Here is a 15621-nt window from a genome sequence, read left to right as displayed (position 1 = left end):
GGGGTGGGGGGGGGAAGGGCGGGGCAAATATTTAACTATGTTGGGGGAAGTCCTTTTTTCTATAGCCAGTGACCACCACGCATCAAATAGTCATGAACCTGCCGCATAGCAGGAGCCACATTGTGCGTGACCCTAAGGTTAACGCACCAAACACAAAAGTCTGTGAGCTTAGCAAGTGGAACAGGGATATTTGGGAAGAGCCACGGGAGTGAATAACCCTCAACCCCTGGCCCTTTAGCCTCTCATTGTCAAGTGTCATGAAGGCAGGTAGGCGTAGCATTTCAAGAGAAATTAGGGGCGCCTGGGTGGCTCAGTCGGTTAAGCGTCCGACTTCAGCTCAGGCCATGATCTCACAGTTCATGGGTTTGAGCCCTGCATCAGGCTCTGTGCTGACGGCTCGGACCCTGGAGCCTGCTTTGGATTCTGTGTGTGTGTGTTTCTCTCTCTCTCTCTCTGTCTCTGCCCTTTCCCTGCTCACACGCTGTGTCTCTCTGTCTCTCAAAAATAAACGTTAAAAATTAAAAAAAAAAAAAAAAAGAAGAAGAGAAATTAGATAAAAAGCCTGCTTTCCACCCAGGTTAGATGACGATTTCCTCTCCTCACCTTTAGGCTGAAAGAAGAAAACCAGCCACCATGCTTGCTGTTGAGAAACCCCAGCCCTGGGGGATGGCCCAGTCTGTGGCTGAATATTCTAGTGGACAGGAGTTCATGGCAGTGGTTGTTGGGTCAATGACATGACCCAAAACAAAACTGACAGCCAACTAGCTAAGCTTCTGTGGGAATTGAAACTCCAGGAAACCCTAAAACCTGGCAAACTGGGGCTTGTGACGGCTTACCCTCTGGGTGATTCCTAAGCCCACGTCCCAGCACCAACGTGAAGCAGGTTCCCGGGTAGCTGTGTCCCCTCCTAGAACAAGGTGTCCCGAGAATCTCTCAAGGGCAGGTCTGCAAGACCCCAGAGAAGGGATCCCTTCCCAGTGGGCAGGACCGGGGGCGGCCATGTGTGCCGACGAAGAAGCCGAGGAAGGTAACCAGTAAAGCAAACCCCGTGAATATCTTGTTCCTGAGGTTTAATTTACTCCTCCTGGCTAGAAGACCAGGGTGTGTGTGTGCTCTGTATCTTCCTTCCCTTTTCTGCTCTAGAGATCAAGCATGGAAGGAGAGGTTAAACTGATCGCTTAGCCTATAGATTGAGACAGATCCAAGCAGCCACCTTAGATGAGACTCCGTAGAAATAGGCAGGACCGGGTGTCAGCTGAAGATCCCAGCTTTGAGAATGGAGCCCTGGACGCAATAGTTGGACCTGACTTGGATCGCCTCCCATTTGGCAGGGGGATGAGATATTTGCGGTGGACTTTGTGGTATAACGATTAAGCAAGACCAATCAGAATGGAGATATCTGGGGAAAGCCGAAGGAATTAGCGTGTGTGTGTGTGTGTGTGTGTGTGTGTGTGTGAGATGGAGAGTGGATGCTCTTGGCTGTCCATCTGGCCCCCTCTTCTCGTAGCCCTTCTCGCTTTGTCATGACAGAAGTGTAGCGTATAAACTTGACCACTGGCCACAACCGATTCCTGCTTCCCGGGGTTTGGGACCCGGACATAGTTCTCTCTGGGAGAAGGGATCCAGGCCACATCAGCGTGGCAGGTGGGACGCAGGCGGGCAAATGGGACAGGCAAGCAAGCGGTGCTGAGAAAGAATCCAAGAGCTCTGAGTGCCCGTGCTCCAAACTGGGCTGCGTGTCCGGGCTCCATGAGAACATCCTGCGCCTTTGCTATAAAGTCTCCTTTCCTGCTTGAGCGGTCAGCGACTGATTTCTGATTCTTGGGGTCACTCATTTGCTGGGACAGCGACCTACCCTGGGGCATGGGCTCAGCTGCGGCTGGAGAACAAACTTAAGACATCTAACAATCAAGAGAGCCAACTGGACTAGCCCCCTGGGGTTATCTCCCACCACCTCCCCCCCGCCCTTCACGCTGCACCGAGGGCTGCGACCTGTGGCTCCGGACCACCCCAAGCTCCCTGACTCTGGGCCTTTGCTCATGCTGTTCCCTTTGCCTGGACTGCCCTTCCCAACTGTTCCTCTTGCCCTCTCCGCCTCTCTCCTTGCCGGGCCGGTTGGCACAGATCTCGCCCACGTGGCCCCTGTCTGGAAGGGTCTTTGTTCCAGGCGGCAGCATCCCCCACTGTAGCACTCGGTCTGCTCAGTTCCGACTGCCAGGGTGCTGACTGCTCCTCAGAGCGGGGCCTCCGCGCGGATCGGGCTGGCATCCCGGCGTGAGCTCGCTGTCGGCACCCGGAGTGTCACAGGTGAGTCTGTGGAAGTGTGGGATGAATGAATGAAAGACGCAGTCATGGCTGGACAGGCTTTGCCCAGCAGAAGGGTCAGGGGTCTGCAGCCAAGGGAGAGGAAGGACAAAGGTCCTGGTCCCGCCAGCGTGGGAACAGCTCCTTCCTTTCCTTCCAGCAGGCGCCCAACACCCAGGGACTGGGAGCCAGATGCTCAGAGGCTTGACGGCCTCAGGGAGTCCAGACTCACCTTCCAGAGCGGCCCCTCCACCCCTCCTGTCACCAGACATGGGGGTTCAGCCTGGATCGGTCCCTCCGTAGGTTCTGCTCCCACGTCTAGGAAAAACCACGGCTTCCAGAATGAGGACGGGAAGGAGGGCGCCTCTGCTCCTCCCGTCTGGCGGCCGCGCCCCCCCACGCCCCCCCCACCCCGGCTTCCCCCACCAGCCTCCCAACCTCCGCTGCTGCCTGTGCTCCGAGCTGGAGACCACAGAGCCCAGAGCCCGGCAGCTGGATGCGCAACGCGTGGAATACGCTGCTCTCCCCAGCTTCCTGAGGCCCCCACCCCTGGGATCCTCCGCCCCCCAGGGTTCCTTCCCCCAGCGGGCTTCGGCCTCCACCTTCACCTTCACCTCTCCACCCCCCAGCGTGCGCTGATGAAAGGGCAATGGTGCAAAATTCGTTGGGGAGAAAAACAGGAAGTGGAGCCTGAGAGCGAGGCCGCAGAAACGCTCCCCGGGCGTTGGCCGCCCTTCCAGCCGCAGCCTTACAGGAAAGTGGCGAGGGGGCAGCCCCAGCCCGGGCTGTGGGGGCGTGGGGTGGGGGTGCTGGTGGGAGAGTCCAGGAAAGACCCTTCCGCTGTATCTTTAGGGGCTGTGTCTGGTAGAGCAAACGCTACGTCTGTGCCCTGCACTTGACATCTCCTCTCACCTGTTCACAGCGGCTCCTCAAGGTTAGTACGCCCACCCCCGTTTACAAGACGGGCCAACAGACTCAGAGAAGTTAAGCGACTCGGCCAAGGCCACACAGCCTTTCCCACGGCCGGGTCATGGCTCCTTGATTCTTTCTCAGACTTTGATTTCTATTTGTGGTGTGTTTTTGTTCTGGGCCTGTGAGCGGACAGGGGGGCGGGGGAGGGCGGAGGGGGAGCACTGTTGCTGGCTCCTTGGTCTGAGCACATCGGAACGGGTGGTAAGAAAAGGCTGCCGACCGACGGCTCATCCCTTGAGAGCCCGTTTCCTGCAATGTGTGAGCGGAAGGTCCAAGTGCCCCGGTTCCTTTGTTAGCGACGGGGGTGGTGGTACCAGGGAGGGGGTTCAGCCGGCTGACAGCCCAAAGGACTCAGAACTCCAGATGAGTCCAGAACCCTCTTTCCCTTTCAAGCCGGGGACTCCAGGTAGCCCCAGTCCTCTAGCTTCACACCTGACAGGCATCGTCAGAATGAGAGCAAGGAGAAGAGGTACCCAGGCAGGGGTGAGGTCAAGGGGCGGGGAGACAACGCCCCGAAGGCCCCACCCCACCGGAGCCCTTACTTGGACCCCAGCTCTCCCGGCCCCGGGACGTGACGTCCAGGTCCCCGTCATCCCACAGAGTCGCAGATGGAGCCCCCCAGGCCCACGGAACCTGGCCACCCGTACAGAAGGCCCCGCGGCCCCCCACCCCCCATCTCTGAGGTTGAAACCACAATGTCGTGCTGTGGCCTTCACTCACCCGTCACGACAGGGGTCCCTTTCCCAGAAGCCTCTGGGGGCTGCCAGACCACAGCAGAAGCCAGGTATGGACAGGCCCGGAGGCACCGTCTGCGTCACCGGTCCCTCTGCTGCCCTCTGGGCCGTGGGTGGGCTCTGCCCCCCCCCCCCCCCCCCCCCCCCCCCCGCCGCTGCCTCCGCTCCCCATAGGCCAGGCTGCTGGGTTGCAGACTGCAAACGAGAGAGGCCCTCCGGCCTTCAGCCTCAAAGGCGTGCCCGCCCCTTTCTGCCCTCTTTGACTGGCAGTCCCCCCCAGTACCGAGCAGCACCCCGGGGCCAGCCGGATGCCTCCTTCCCTTTGCAGAGGAGACCCAGCCTCGGGTCGCAAGCCGCTCCATGTAGAAGGGAACTATTAACATGAGGTGTTATGGGGGCACCTGGCTGGAGCCTGCAACTCTTGACCTCAGGGCTGTGAGCTCAAGCCCCACATCGGGTGTGGAGCCCACTTAAAATAAATTAAGAAATAAATTAAATAACGTGAGGTGTTCTATGTAAAGCGGTTAGAACAATGCCCGGCCCTTAGTAAGAGCTCAAGGCAGGGCACCTGGGGGGCTCAGTCCGTTAAGCATCTGGCTCTTGGTTTCACCCAGGTCATGATCTCACCGTTGGTGGATTTGAGCCCCACATCGGGCTCCGTGTTGACAATGCAGAGCCTGCTTGGGATTCTCTCTCCCCCCCCCTCTCTCTGCCCCTCCCTGCTCTCTCTCTCTCTCTCTCTCAAAATAAATAAACTTAAAAAATAAAGCTCAATATATGTATATCACCATCACCACGTGATTTAATCTCTGCAACACCCCTGCGAGGTGGGGATTACGCTGCTATTTGCAGACGAGGAAACTGAGGCAGACGTGAAGCCACATGCCTCCGTTCAGGCAGTATTAAGTGGCTGAGTGCGGATAGAAGGCTAAGTCTGCTGGGGGCTCGGGCTGCCAGTGCCCTCTGGTCCGGAGGCCAGCTTTGGGTGTACCCCACCCCCACCCCCACCCCCAAAGGAGCGCAGGGTGGGACGCGAGGCCGCTCCCGACAAAGACGCAGAGGTGGGTCCGGAGCGGGGCCACCCTCCAGTCCTCCCGCGGGGCGCTCAGCTCGGGGCCTCCCGCTCGGGCTCCAGGAAGGCATGGGCGCCACCTGGTGGCGGCAGGAGGTCAACGCCACCACCGTCCCATCGGCGCTCAGCGACGTCCCATCGGCGCTCAGCGACGTCCCGCACGCGCTCCCGGCGGCGCGTTGGGCGAAGGCGCCGAGGAGCCCGCGCGCAGGCAATTCCTTTTCCTCCTTGCCCAGGGTCCTCCGGGGGTGTGGACGTGCGCCTCCACCCCGGGGTTGCCGTGCTTGGGCTGCTGGTGATTTGGGGGCACGTATTGCAGCAGCGAAGCTCATTTTGCTGAGAATATATTGTACGTTCCCCCAGACCTCCTATTCCTTTCTCAATTCCTTCACGCAAGAGGCAGATTGTTCCAGAGCCGCTCTCTGGCTGAGCTTGGTGCTGGGCCGCTCAGCCCGGCCTCTAGCTTCTAACCCTCCCAGCAGCTCCTGTGCCCAGAGAGGGGAGCCCTCCAGCGCTTCCCTCCCAGCTCCCCAGCTCCTCCCCAGCAGCCCTGTGGCATCTCCACCTGGACGCTGGCAGTCCCCTCAACGGAATCTGACCCCGGCCCAATTTCCTGCCCAACCTAGCCCGGTCCTTCCCTTCCTTCCTGCCGCCGTGAGAGCGGTCCCTCTTGACACCCTGGCCAAAGCAGAAAGCCGCCTCACGGTTCACTTCTCCCCTCTCCCCCGCTGCCCCTTGCAGGTGTCACCAAGCCTCGCGGTCTGTGCCACCACCAAGGGACGAGGCTCCAAGTTTCACTCATCCATTCAACACACGTTGTCAAATGTCACCAGACACGGTCCTGTGCCCTGAGGATACTGCGGTGACAACGACTCTGCCTGCGGGACATTCAGGTGGGGGGCGGGGCAGATTCGGAAATAAACAAGAAACAAACAAACGCATCTGTAATACCTCCCTGGCAGTTGGTGCTCTGGAGAACGAAGCAGGGGGGTGCCCTCCTCACCCTGCTTGGGCTGCACCCCCCCACATCACGCAGCTGCTGCCCTCACCACACACATTGCCTTCCTCACTCTCTGGGCGATGACCCCATGCAAGGATTCCACCCCCCCTCATTCCTCCCCCAGGCTCTGATACCTCCCACCAGGCCACCCTCCCGTGTGGACTCCCCCCTCACCAGACTGTGGGTCCGACACCCCACCCGGCCACCCAGGACAGCTGCCTCTCCCCCCTCCACCGCCCCGCTCCCCCCCCTCGTGCCCTTTGGACTGAATTGTAAAGGAGGGAAAGGCAAGGAACAGAGGGGGAGCAGGCAGAGAGGGCGGCCCCTGAACGGGATATTAAAAAAAAAATTCAAACCCTCCAAAAAGCGGAAAGAGCAGCTCAGCGAGCCCCATACACCCTGAAGAAAGGTGTTTTCCGGTAGAAGAGCAACCTGGTGGGAATAAGGGAGGGAAGAGAAAACAGCGCCTGCAGGGGGCGCTACCGCTGGATGGGGTCGCGGAGCCGCAGGGAGCGGGAGCGGGTGCCCCGCAGAGGGGCGGGGCCCCGGGTGTCTGGACAGTCCAGCGACAGGCAGGGGGCGCAGGGGCAGGCGCAGCTGTCCGTAGGCTGGTGGCTGCATCGCGCGAGTGGGTGGACTTCTCTCCCGGGTTTTGTGGGGTTTTGTTCTGTGAAGTAGGAAGCGAACTCGTTGGCTGACAGAGGAGAGGGGAGGAGATGTTGAGAATAGGGGCGGGAAGTGAGGGTGTGGAAAGTCCCCCCCGCAGGGGCCCCCCAGGACCCCCCAGGGGTGGGACTTCGGGGCTGCAGAAGGCCCCTCGAGGTTTTGTGGTCATGCAGCTAAAGTGAGAGCCAACCGCGTGGCAGCTCTTCCCCCCCCACTTTGGTCTTTGGTCCGAGTGGGTGTGCACCTGCCCTGTCCCCTCCATCTCCTCTTGCTGCCGCCTTGGGCTGCTGCCCCCACCCACCTGCCCTCACCCAAGGAGCACCCAGCCCAGTTACCGGTCCCCTAGCAACAGGGGTCTGGGCTCAGCGGAGAGAGGCGGTAACCGGAGGCCTCCCCCGCTGGGCGCTAAGTACAGAGACAAGTGTTGCTGCGAGGTCCTGCAGGGGTGGGGGTGGGGGGGCTTCCCATCCCGGCACAACCAAGCTGGATCCTCTCTCCCCCTGCCCAGGGTCTCTGCCGGCTGAAGCTGATCGGAGTTGGTTTCTCCCACTCTGTCGCCCAGAATGTTTCAGCCGAGACTTCTGACCCCAGCCTCTTGTCTCTAGTCACTAGTGGGTCCTCCAGGGCACTTCTGCCCCGCCCGTCCCCCCTCATGCTCACCCAGTAACAAGCAGCGGTTTGTTACCCGTGTTCCCGACCAAGCACCTTCACACCGCGGACTCGTTCCATTCGGGCAGCTCTAGGAGGTAGGAAACAATTCCCAGTTTGTGTGCTTATTTGTTTTTCCAGGAGGAGAGACTCTTGGCAGAGTAATTAATTTACCCAAGGTGAGTGGACAGGTAACTCACTTGCTAGAAACAAGAAATCCACCCAGCTCTGCCCGTTCCCAGCCCACACCCTCTCCACTGGGTGCCTGAATTCTCCCTAAACATCTCCCCTCACGCGCTGGATATACACACGTAAGTTACCCACGTTCGAGGGCTTGCAGACGGAAGGTTACGAGAGAATCTTCCTGCTCTCATTCTTCCCCAGGGTTGGGTGTTGCCACCAGTCAGGACCGGCCACATAATTGGGGGGCCTGATGCAAGACGAAAATGTGGGGCCCCAGGTTCAAAAATTATTAAGAATCGGGGCGGCGCCTGGGTGGCTCGGTCAGTTAAGTGTCAGACTCTCGATTTCGGCTCAGGTCACGATCTCGCGGTTCGTGGGGTTGAGCCTCGAGTCAGCACAGAGCCTCCTTGGGATTCTCTCTCTCGCCCTCTCTCCCGGTGCCTCCCCTGCTCTCTCTCTCTCTAAGTAAATAAACTTAAAAAAAATATTAAGACTTTCAAGGTGGTGCAGGCAGAGCATTAAGTGACACGTGGGGCCTTTGTGAGCACGGGGTGGGGGGAGGGGGCCGTGTCGCCGCGTGGGTCTCATGCCCCTGAAGACAGCTCTGCCGTCTGGTTTGCGTCTTAAATACACTCATAAATACGTGCAGGCCTTCACTCGTACACGAACCTCCTGAATGTGCGGTCGTCAGGAAAATGAGAGGGCTGTGCCAGGGGAAACACGTGGCCTGGAACAGCCAGGCCGAGGACGAGAGTGTGGAGAGTCCATTCGAGCCCCACTGGGTGGAGAGATTACTTAAAGAAAGAAAGAAACTTAAAAAAGGGGGGTGTTTGTCTCAGAGGAGCACGTGACTCCTGATCTTGGGGTCGTGAGCGTGAGCCCCTTGGCGGGTGTAGAGATGACTCAAACAAATAAAACAGAAAAGGAGTGTGGGGGTGCCTGGGTGGCTCAGTCGGTTTAAACATCCGACTTTGGCTCAGGTCATGGTCTCGCGGTTCGTAGGTTCGAGCCCCGCGTTGGGCTCTGTGCTGACGGCTCAGAGCCTGGAGCCCGCTTCAGATTCTGTGTCTCGCTCTCTCTCTGCCCCTCCCCTGCTTGCACTCTGTCTCTGTCTCTCTCTCTGTCTCAAAAATAAATAAAACATTTAAAAAATTAAAAAAAAAAAAAAGACTTAAAAATAAACCTTTTGGGGGCACCTGAGTGGCACAGTCGAGCCTCCGACTCTTGATTTCAGCTCAGGTCATGATCCCAGGGTCGTGGGGTACAGCTCCACGTGGGGCTCCGTGCTGAGCAAGGAGCCTGCTGGAGATTCTCTCTCTCCTTCTATCTCTGCCCCTCTCCCACTCTCTCTCTCTAATAAAAACTAATACTAAAATAAACCTTTTGGAGTCACAACTTAAGAACTGTAAACTGCATTGGCTGAGTTTTGACAAATGTACTCAACCTTGAAACATGGCCTCTATCAGGATAAAGAACATTCCCGTCATTCCTGAAAAGATTCTGTGGGCCTCTTAGTACCAGTCTCATGTGACGACTGATCTGTTTTTTTATTTTATTTATTTTTTTTTTAATTTTTTTTTCTATGTTTATTTATTTTTGGGACAGAGAGAGACAGAGCATGAACGGGGGAGGGGCAGAGAGAGAGGGAGACACAGAATCGGAAACAGGCTCCAGGCTCCGAGCCATCAGCCCAGAGCCTGACGCGGGGCTCGAACTCCCGGACCGCGAGATCGTGACCTGGCTGAAGTCGGACGCTTAACCGACTGCGCCACCCAGGCGCCCCTATTTTATTTTTTTAATATTTGGCTTTTTTTAAGTTTATTTATTTTGAGAGAGAGAGAGAGAGGGAGAGAGAGAGAGAGAGAGAGAGACAGTGAAGGAGGGTCAGAGAAGAGAGAGGGAGAGAATCTGAAAGTGCAGAACCCAACGCAGGGCTAGAACCCATGACCCGCAAGATCGTGACCTGAGCGGAAATCAAGAGTCAGATGCCCAACCGACTGGGCCACCCGGGGCCCCCAAGGTTTTGGGGGGTTTTTGTTTTTTAATTACAAAACCTGATGTTTATTGAGGACAAAGGAAACCAGTTGGCACAGAGGCCTGATTTCACATCATCAAACTTCAGCCGAGGGGGGTGGCCAGCCCCGAAGTCACCCTCCCTGGGAGAGAGGGGCTGTCAGGCCTCAGGGCCGCTTGGGGTCTCTGGCCCAGGAGCATGTGAAGGAGGAGGGCGAGAGAGGACCGAGGGCCCTGGGAGCAGCAATGGAGGGGCTGCTGAGGTGGTGACGGTCCAGGGGGGAGGCGGAGAGAGTGTGGTCCACTCTCAGGGATTGACTTGGGGCAGGGAGCTGAGCTCAGGCAGCAGCTCTGGGGCGGGGGGGGGGGGGCTTGTCTTGTTGTTATTGTTTTTAAATGGTTTACTTATTTTGAGAGAGCGCAAGCAGGGGAGGGGCAGAGAGAGGGGGACACAGAATCGGAAGCAGGCTCCAGGCCCTGAGCTGTCAGCACAGAGCCTGAGGCGGGGCTCGAACCCACGAACCTTGAGATCGTGACCCGAGCCGAAGTCAGTCGCCCAACCGACTGAGCCACGCAGGCACCCCGACAAAATGTGTTTAGAAGCAACATAAGCCTGCGGCACTTGGGTGGCTCAGCTGGTGGAACGTCTGACTCTTGATTTCGGCTCAGGTCGTGATTCCAGGGTCGTGGGATTGAACCCTGCGTCGGGCTGTGTGCTGAGTGTGGAGCCTGCTTGGGATTCTCTCTCTCTCTCTCTCTCTCTCTCTCTCTCTCTGCTCCTCTCCTGCTCTCTTTCTAAAATAAGTATAAATAAATAAACAAACAAATAAATAAATGCAACTTAAGCCTACTGCTTACTCAGCATAAAGGCAGAACAGGGGACCTGCTAATTTGGTCTCTTTCTAGACTGCTCGATCGTGCCAGGGGTCACCTGGGGACATTTATATCAGCCTTTTTGTCGAGTCATCAGTGAATGCAGTCGGCAATTTGGCTGGTTTGAGTGAAGGGGCCACATAAAAATGAAATATTAATTCAGCTTCCCCTCTTTACTATTTATAAAGTCAAAACAGAGAAGGCTGTTCCTCAAGCCCGACCACAGTGGGTGTGGAAGCTGCAAGTTCATGGCAAATTGTCAGTGTCTCGGCAAAAAGAAAACTAAATCTTTAGACGAAATCCCAGCTCAGCAAACCCCTCAGCAGCTGTGGGGAGGACTCAAGGTCACAAAATGCCTGGACCATAAAATACAGTGACGGCCACTCTGTACTAGACTTTGCCGTAAGGTCAACCTCAGAAAACCACCCCGGTCTTCTTCCTGTGTCAGGTGTGCAGCAAGCTAAGAAGGGGAAACCCCGTATCTCCTTGCTGGGACGGAACACCTAGCAGGCCCAGGGGTCTGCAAGTTGGGGCCCGGCAATGTGGATTTGTGCTAATGTGTAGCATTGGCGTGGATTAATCTGGAAAGTTCCACTAATATTAAGTTTCTTTTTTTTTTTTTTTTAAGAAATTTTGAGAGAGAGAGCATGAGTGGGGAAGGGCAGAGAGAGAGGTGAGCAGAGGATCAGAAGTGGGCTCCGTGCTGACAGGCTGACAGCAGCGAGCCTGATGCGGGTCTCGAACTCACAAACTGTGAGATCATGACCTGAGCCGAAGCTAGATGCTCAACCCCCTGAGCCACTAGGTGGCCCTACATTTTTTTTTTTTAACGTTCATTTATTTTGAGAGAGAGAGAGAGCATGCAAGTGAACGGACGGGCAGAAAGAGAGACTCCCAAGCAGTCTTCACATCATTGGTGCTGAGCCCACGTTGGGGCTCGATCCCGTGAACCTGGGAGATCATGAACTGAGCCGAAACCAAGAGTCCGATGCTTAACCAACCGACTGAGCCACCCAGGTGCCCCTCCGCTAGTATTAAAAGGAAGAGTTAGATTCGTTCACAGAAATTATTTCTGTAAAAGGCACCGAGTGGCCCCAGAAGCCTGTCCGTGACCCCTGTAATTTCTAGTGTTTACTAGTTTATTAATTTCCACACAAGATTCAAGCTAAGTAAGTGAATGTTTGATTCAGTTCGGCAGAGGAAAACACCAAACACAGAAAATGCTGCTCTGCACGTGGATCTCGGACTCAGACCTTTTTTGGTTCTCCAAAAATTGAACAACTTTTAGTTAAAAAAAAAAAAAAAAAATCAGCACCTGGGGCAGCTGGGTGGCTTGGTCGCTTAAGTAGCCGACTCTTGGTTTCGGCTCAGGTCATGATCTCACGGTTCTCGGGTTCGAGCCTGGCGTTGGGCTCTGTGCTGACAGCAGGGAGCCTGCTTGGGATTCTCTCTCTCCCTGTCTCTCCCCCACTTGTTCCTCCCCCACTTGTGCCGTCTCAGTCTCTCTCAAGATAAATAAACTTAAAAAAAGATCACCACCTGAAAACCCTTCCCATCTGCAGGATCCGCAGAACGATAAGACCTCCGTGAAATCTCACCTGCACCCCTAGCCCGGAGTTGGGAGACTTTACTGCACTGAGTGGGGCAGATAAACAAAGCCCTGGGAGTCACCCCCCAGAATTGTTCTCTGTAAACCCAACAGTATAGAAGAGAGACGTCACTTCTTCTGTCCCAGGGGCACTTTGACATCGTATGTGCTTTTCCTGGGCAGCAACGACTCAGTTCTCCGAGGTTTTCTCCAGGGAAACCTCCAGCCCCGGGGCTTGCGCCGACCCAGTGGGAAACCTGGTCCCCAGCAGCTCCTGAGCTCTGTTGACATTAGCTTATTTGGCTTTAGGGGGTCAGGACAGATACCCCAGGGTCAGCCAAGGCTTCATCCCTGGCTCTGTGCAAAGCAAGAGGCTCCGTCACAACCTGCACACTCCCTCCGAGGTTGGAGGTCCATCTCTGGGGGTGACCTTGGGACCTCGGAGGGAGGCCATCCTCCGCCTCTGCTCTCCTCTCTGTGATGGCCTCCCTGCTGGCCAGAAACCCACTGTCCGGTGAGGTCCCGCCCCGCAGCCCCAGATCCAGCCTGTCTCCCTTAATCTTTGTTAGGGTCACAGCAGGCCAGTGGCCAGACCAGTCAGGCCATTCCCAATTGCCTGTCCTCTCTTCCTCCTCCTGAGAGACTCCCCCCTCCCCGACCGGCCGACCCCCAGCCAGTACCGGTGGGTGCCTCACCTCTGAACGGATCCAGGAAGTTGAAACTGCCTAAGTCAGACCCGTTCCCCAGTGACTTCCAGTAGGAGACTGGAGGTGGGTTTCCACCCGCCCTCATGGCCCGGGGACCCTCTAGCACCCAGGGGCAGCTTGTGTCACTCAGCTCTTTGCAACTTGAAATGAATGCTACAGATCCTCAGGACCCCTCCCTCAGACCAGCCCTCTGCCACCTTCTCTGCCCAGCGCCGCCCCCCCCCCCCCGCCAGGGTCATGGGCGTTCAGGGTGTGAAGGGGCTTTGGCCCCTCCCCACCCCTGCCATGGAGATAGGATATGTTCGACCCCAAGCCTCCCTGGGGACCTGGTCTCAGCTCAGCCCCCAGCTCACCCCCCTTCTCGTCTGCTCCTGTTCTGTCCTCCACTTCTGTGAGGGTCCCACCAAAGCAGGTGCTGTTAAGTCTCCGCTGCAGGTAGCATCTGGCAGTCTCCCCTGGCTTCAGAGACCCCCCCACCCCGTGTCCCCTGTCCCCTCTCCTCAGAGCGAGACCAGGAAACACCTGCGCACCAGCTTCCTAGTGGACGTTCATTCGTTCACTCAACAGTATCTTGTGAGCCAAGGTCTCTGCTCTCGTGGAAGTTACTCCTCCGAGGGGGAGGCACCCGCTGCCTATAACTCAATGGAAGCAGTAGGACGCGGAGGAGGAGAATGACAGGGGAACCCAGACGGCTGCGGAGGCCTCTCAGAGCAGGTGGCCTGTGAGGGGTGCCTGAAGCTTGCGGTTGGGGGAGGAGGGCTCCAGGCAGGGCTCAGCAGGGGCAGGTGCGCATCGGCTGTCTCCAAAGCATCCAATGCAAGTGCTCAAAGCTGAATTTTAAAACTCTCCCGTCCCCCGTCCCGTTTCCCCACATCAGGGGGGGCCCTCCATCCAGCCGACGGTGCACGCAAAAAGCCTAGAGGTCAACCTGGACACCCCTCCGCCCTCACCTCCAATAGCCAAGTCCTGTGGTTGCCCCTGCTGACTCCTCCTTTCACTTTTTTTTTTTTTTTTAATGTTTATTTGAGAGAGAGAGAGAGCGCTTGCTTGCAGGGAAGGGTCAGAGAGAGAGGTACAGAGGATCCGAAGCGGGCCCTAAGCTGGCAGTAGATAGCCCGATGCAGGGCTTGAACCCGTGAACCATGAGATCATGACCTGAGCCAAAGTCGGATACTTAACCGACTCAGCCACCCAGGGGCCCCCCTCATTTCATTCTTGTGCTCCTCCAACCCAGTCTTCCTTTCCTGCTGAGCGGCCCTTTAAAAATGCACATTCGCTCCTGTGACTCCCTTGCCTGAATGCAACATTGGCTTTCCCTCCCTTCTTAGGATGGAATCTCAATTCCCAGCAGTCTTCCACGGGTGGCCTTCTGCTCTCCTCTCTCCTGGACTCTTGCCACACTAACCTTTCAATTCCTTGAAAGCTGGCCCCAGGGCCTTTGCCTTGCACACAGCGGTCTCCCTCTTGTCCTTAAGCTTCACGTCCGGCATCCTGACTATTCACACGAGACACCGTGTCCCGTTATTTCACAGCCCCTCCGCCGCGAACGCGTGGACTGTGTGCTTACCCAGGCCCGCCTCCCTGCTCTGGGTGGGCCCCCTGGAGCAGGGGCACCACCATTTTGCCCACCATTGTTGCCCCAGCGCCTGGTGCAGCCGTGCACACGCTAGGGGCACCCTAATACTCATTGAGCAAATCTGGCCAGAGACAGAGGAACGAAGGAAAGAACGTGCCGTGGAAATCCTGGGACCCTCTCTTCCGTCACCGTGACCCAGCTCTCTCACCTAGTGAATGGGAGGGGGGGGGTGGAGCATAAACAAAGCCAGCAAGTGCGCACCGTCCCACGGTGGCCCCGAAGCCACGCTGGCGTGCCATTCCCCACGTCCACCCCCCCCGCAAAATGTCCTCAGAGTTGCTGCCACATAAAAACACTCTGCAGTGGGGGAACCACTCTGGACCCCCAGCTGTGCCCTCCGTGGTGGCGGCTCTCGCCTCTGGTCACCTCCGGGAAGGGCCAGATGAACTAGGTCCTGCTGCTCGGAAGGGTCCCCGCGTCACACGACTTATTGGTAAGGGGCGGTGGGACGCCAACGGCGGTTTCCCAAAGTTTTTAAAAGATCAGCAGAACTTTTCCTGACATAACAACTCAAGTGGAGCCTGGCACCGAAGTGGGGGTGGTGCCAGGTTCCCCCCCCCACCCCCACGTTCTCTCTGCACAAACATTACAGAATTCCAACCCGATCCCTTGCCCATCCCGCCACGTAAGCTGTCTGGTGACCGGGGGAGCAGGTTTGCAAAGCAAAGTCAGCTTAGCACTTTTGGAAGGGAGAAAACAAAACACCGGTGCAAAACCCCAGGACGACACCATTTTCTGTCCTTTCCAGAATGCAAGCAGCCAACACATAGAAAACCCTGAAATACAGAAGCCGCAGGCCCGTACAGAGAGGTTTCTGGCGGCCCCAGTTCTAAAAGCGGGGAGAGCGGACAAGCCTCCGGCTCAGCAGGCGGGGACAAGAAGCCAGAGCCGTGCTGCACGGAGGCCGTCTCGGCCTCTGGGTGGACGAGAGCTCCCTCGACGGCATGGAAGTGGGCATTTGACGGAGCCGGGAGAGGAAGAAAGTGACGAAGTGTTGGGTACAGAAAGGCCCTGTTTCTGTGAAAGTAGATGTATGTAGACATAAGTTGGGGGGGGGGGGGGGGTGGAGAGCAGGCCAGTACTTGAGTTGTGGGACTGCGTATGGTCTCTCTTGCTGGCTGCTACTTCCAGATTTTCTACGATGAACAGGTTCCCCTTTTATAAGCAAACAACAGAAGACGTCAGCAAGGACAACGCAAGGGGACTGACCCTCTGGTTCCCTCCT

At 57.0% G+C, this 15621-nt stretch overlaps 2 long non-coding RNA genes across 3 annotated transcripts; one reads left to right on the top strand and one right to left on the bottom strand.

Moving 5' to 3' along the window:
- Nucleotides 1–1053: 1053 nt before the first annotated feature.
- LOC115520088 lies at nucleotides 1054–2858 on the bottom strand. Its single transcript, XR_003970689.1, has 3 exons — nucleotides 2743–2858; nucleotides 2537–2622; nucleotides 1054–1891 (listed from the first exon to the last, which is right to left on the bottom strand). It is a non-coding gene; the product is annotated as an uncharacterized LOC115520088 (long non-coding RNA).
- A 40-nt stretch (nucleotides 2859–2898) lies between these two features.
- Nucleotides 2899–6023, top strand: LOC115520087. Of its 2 annotated transcripts, XR_003970687.1 has the most exons (3): nucleotides 2899–3238; nucleotides 3877–4060; nucleotides 5824–6023. It is a non-coding gene; the product is annotated as an uncharacterized LOC115520087 (long non-coding RNA). The 2 variants fall into 2 exon arrangements; XR_003970688.1 differs by lacking the exon at nucleotides 3877–4060.
- The last annotated feature ends 9598 nt before the right edge of the window (nucleotides 6024–15621 follow it).

This window comes from Lynx canadensis, chromosome C1 (assembly GCF_007474595.2).
Source record: "Lynx canadensis isolate LIC74 chromosome C1, mLynCan4.pri.v2, whole genome shotgun sequence".
NCBI classification, from domain to species: Eukaryota; Metazoa; Chordata; class Mammalia; order Carnivora; family Felidae; genus Lynx; species Lynx canadensis.
Note: the sequence above shows the minus strand (reverse complement) of the source record. Positions and strands in the feature narration are given on the sequence as shown.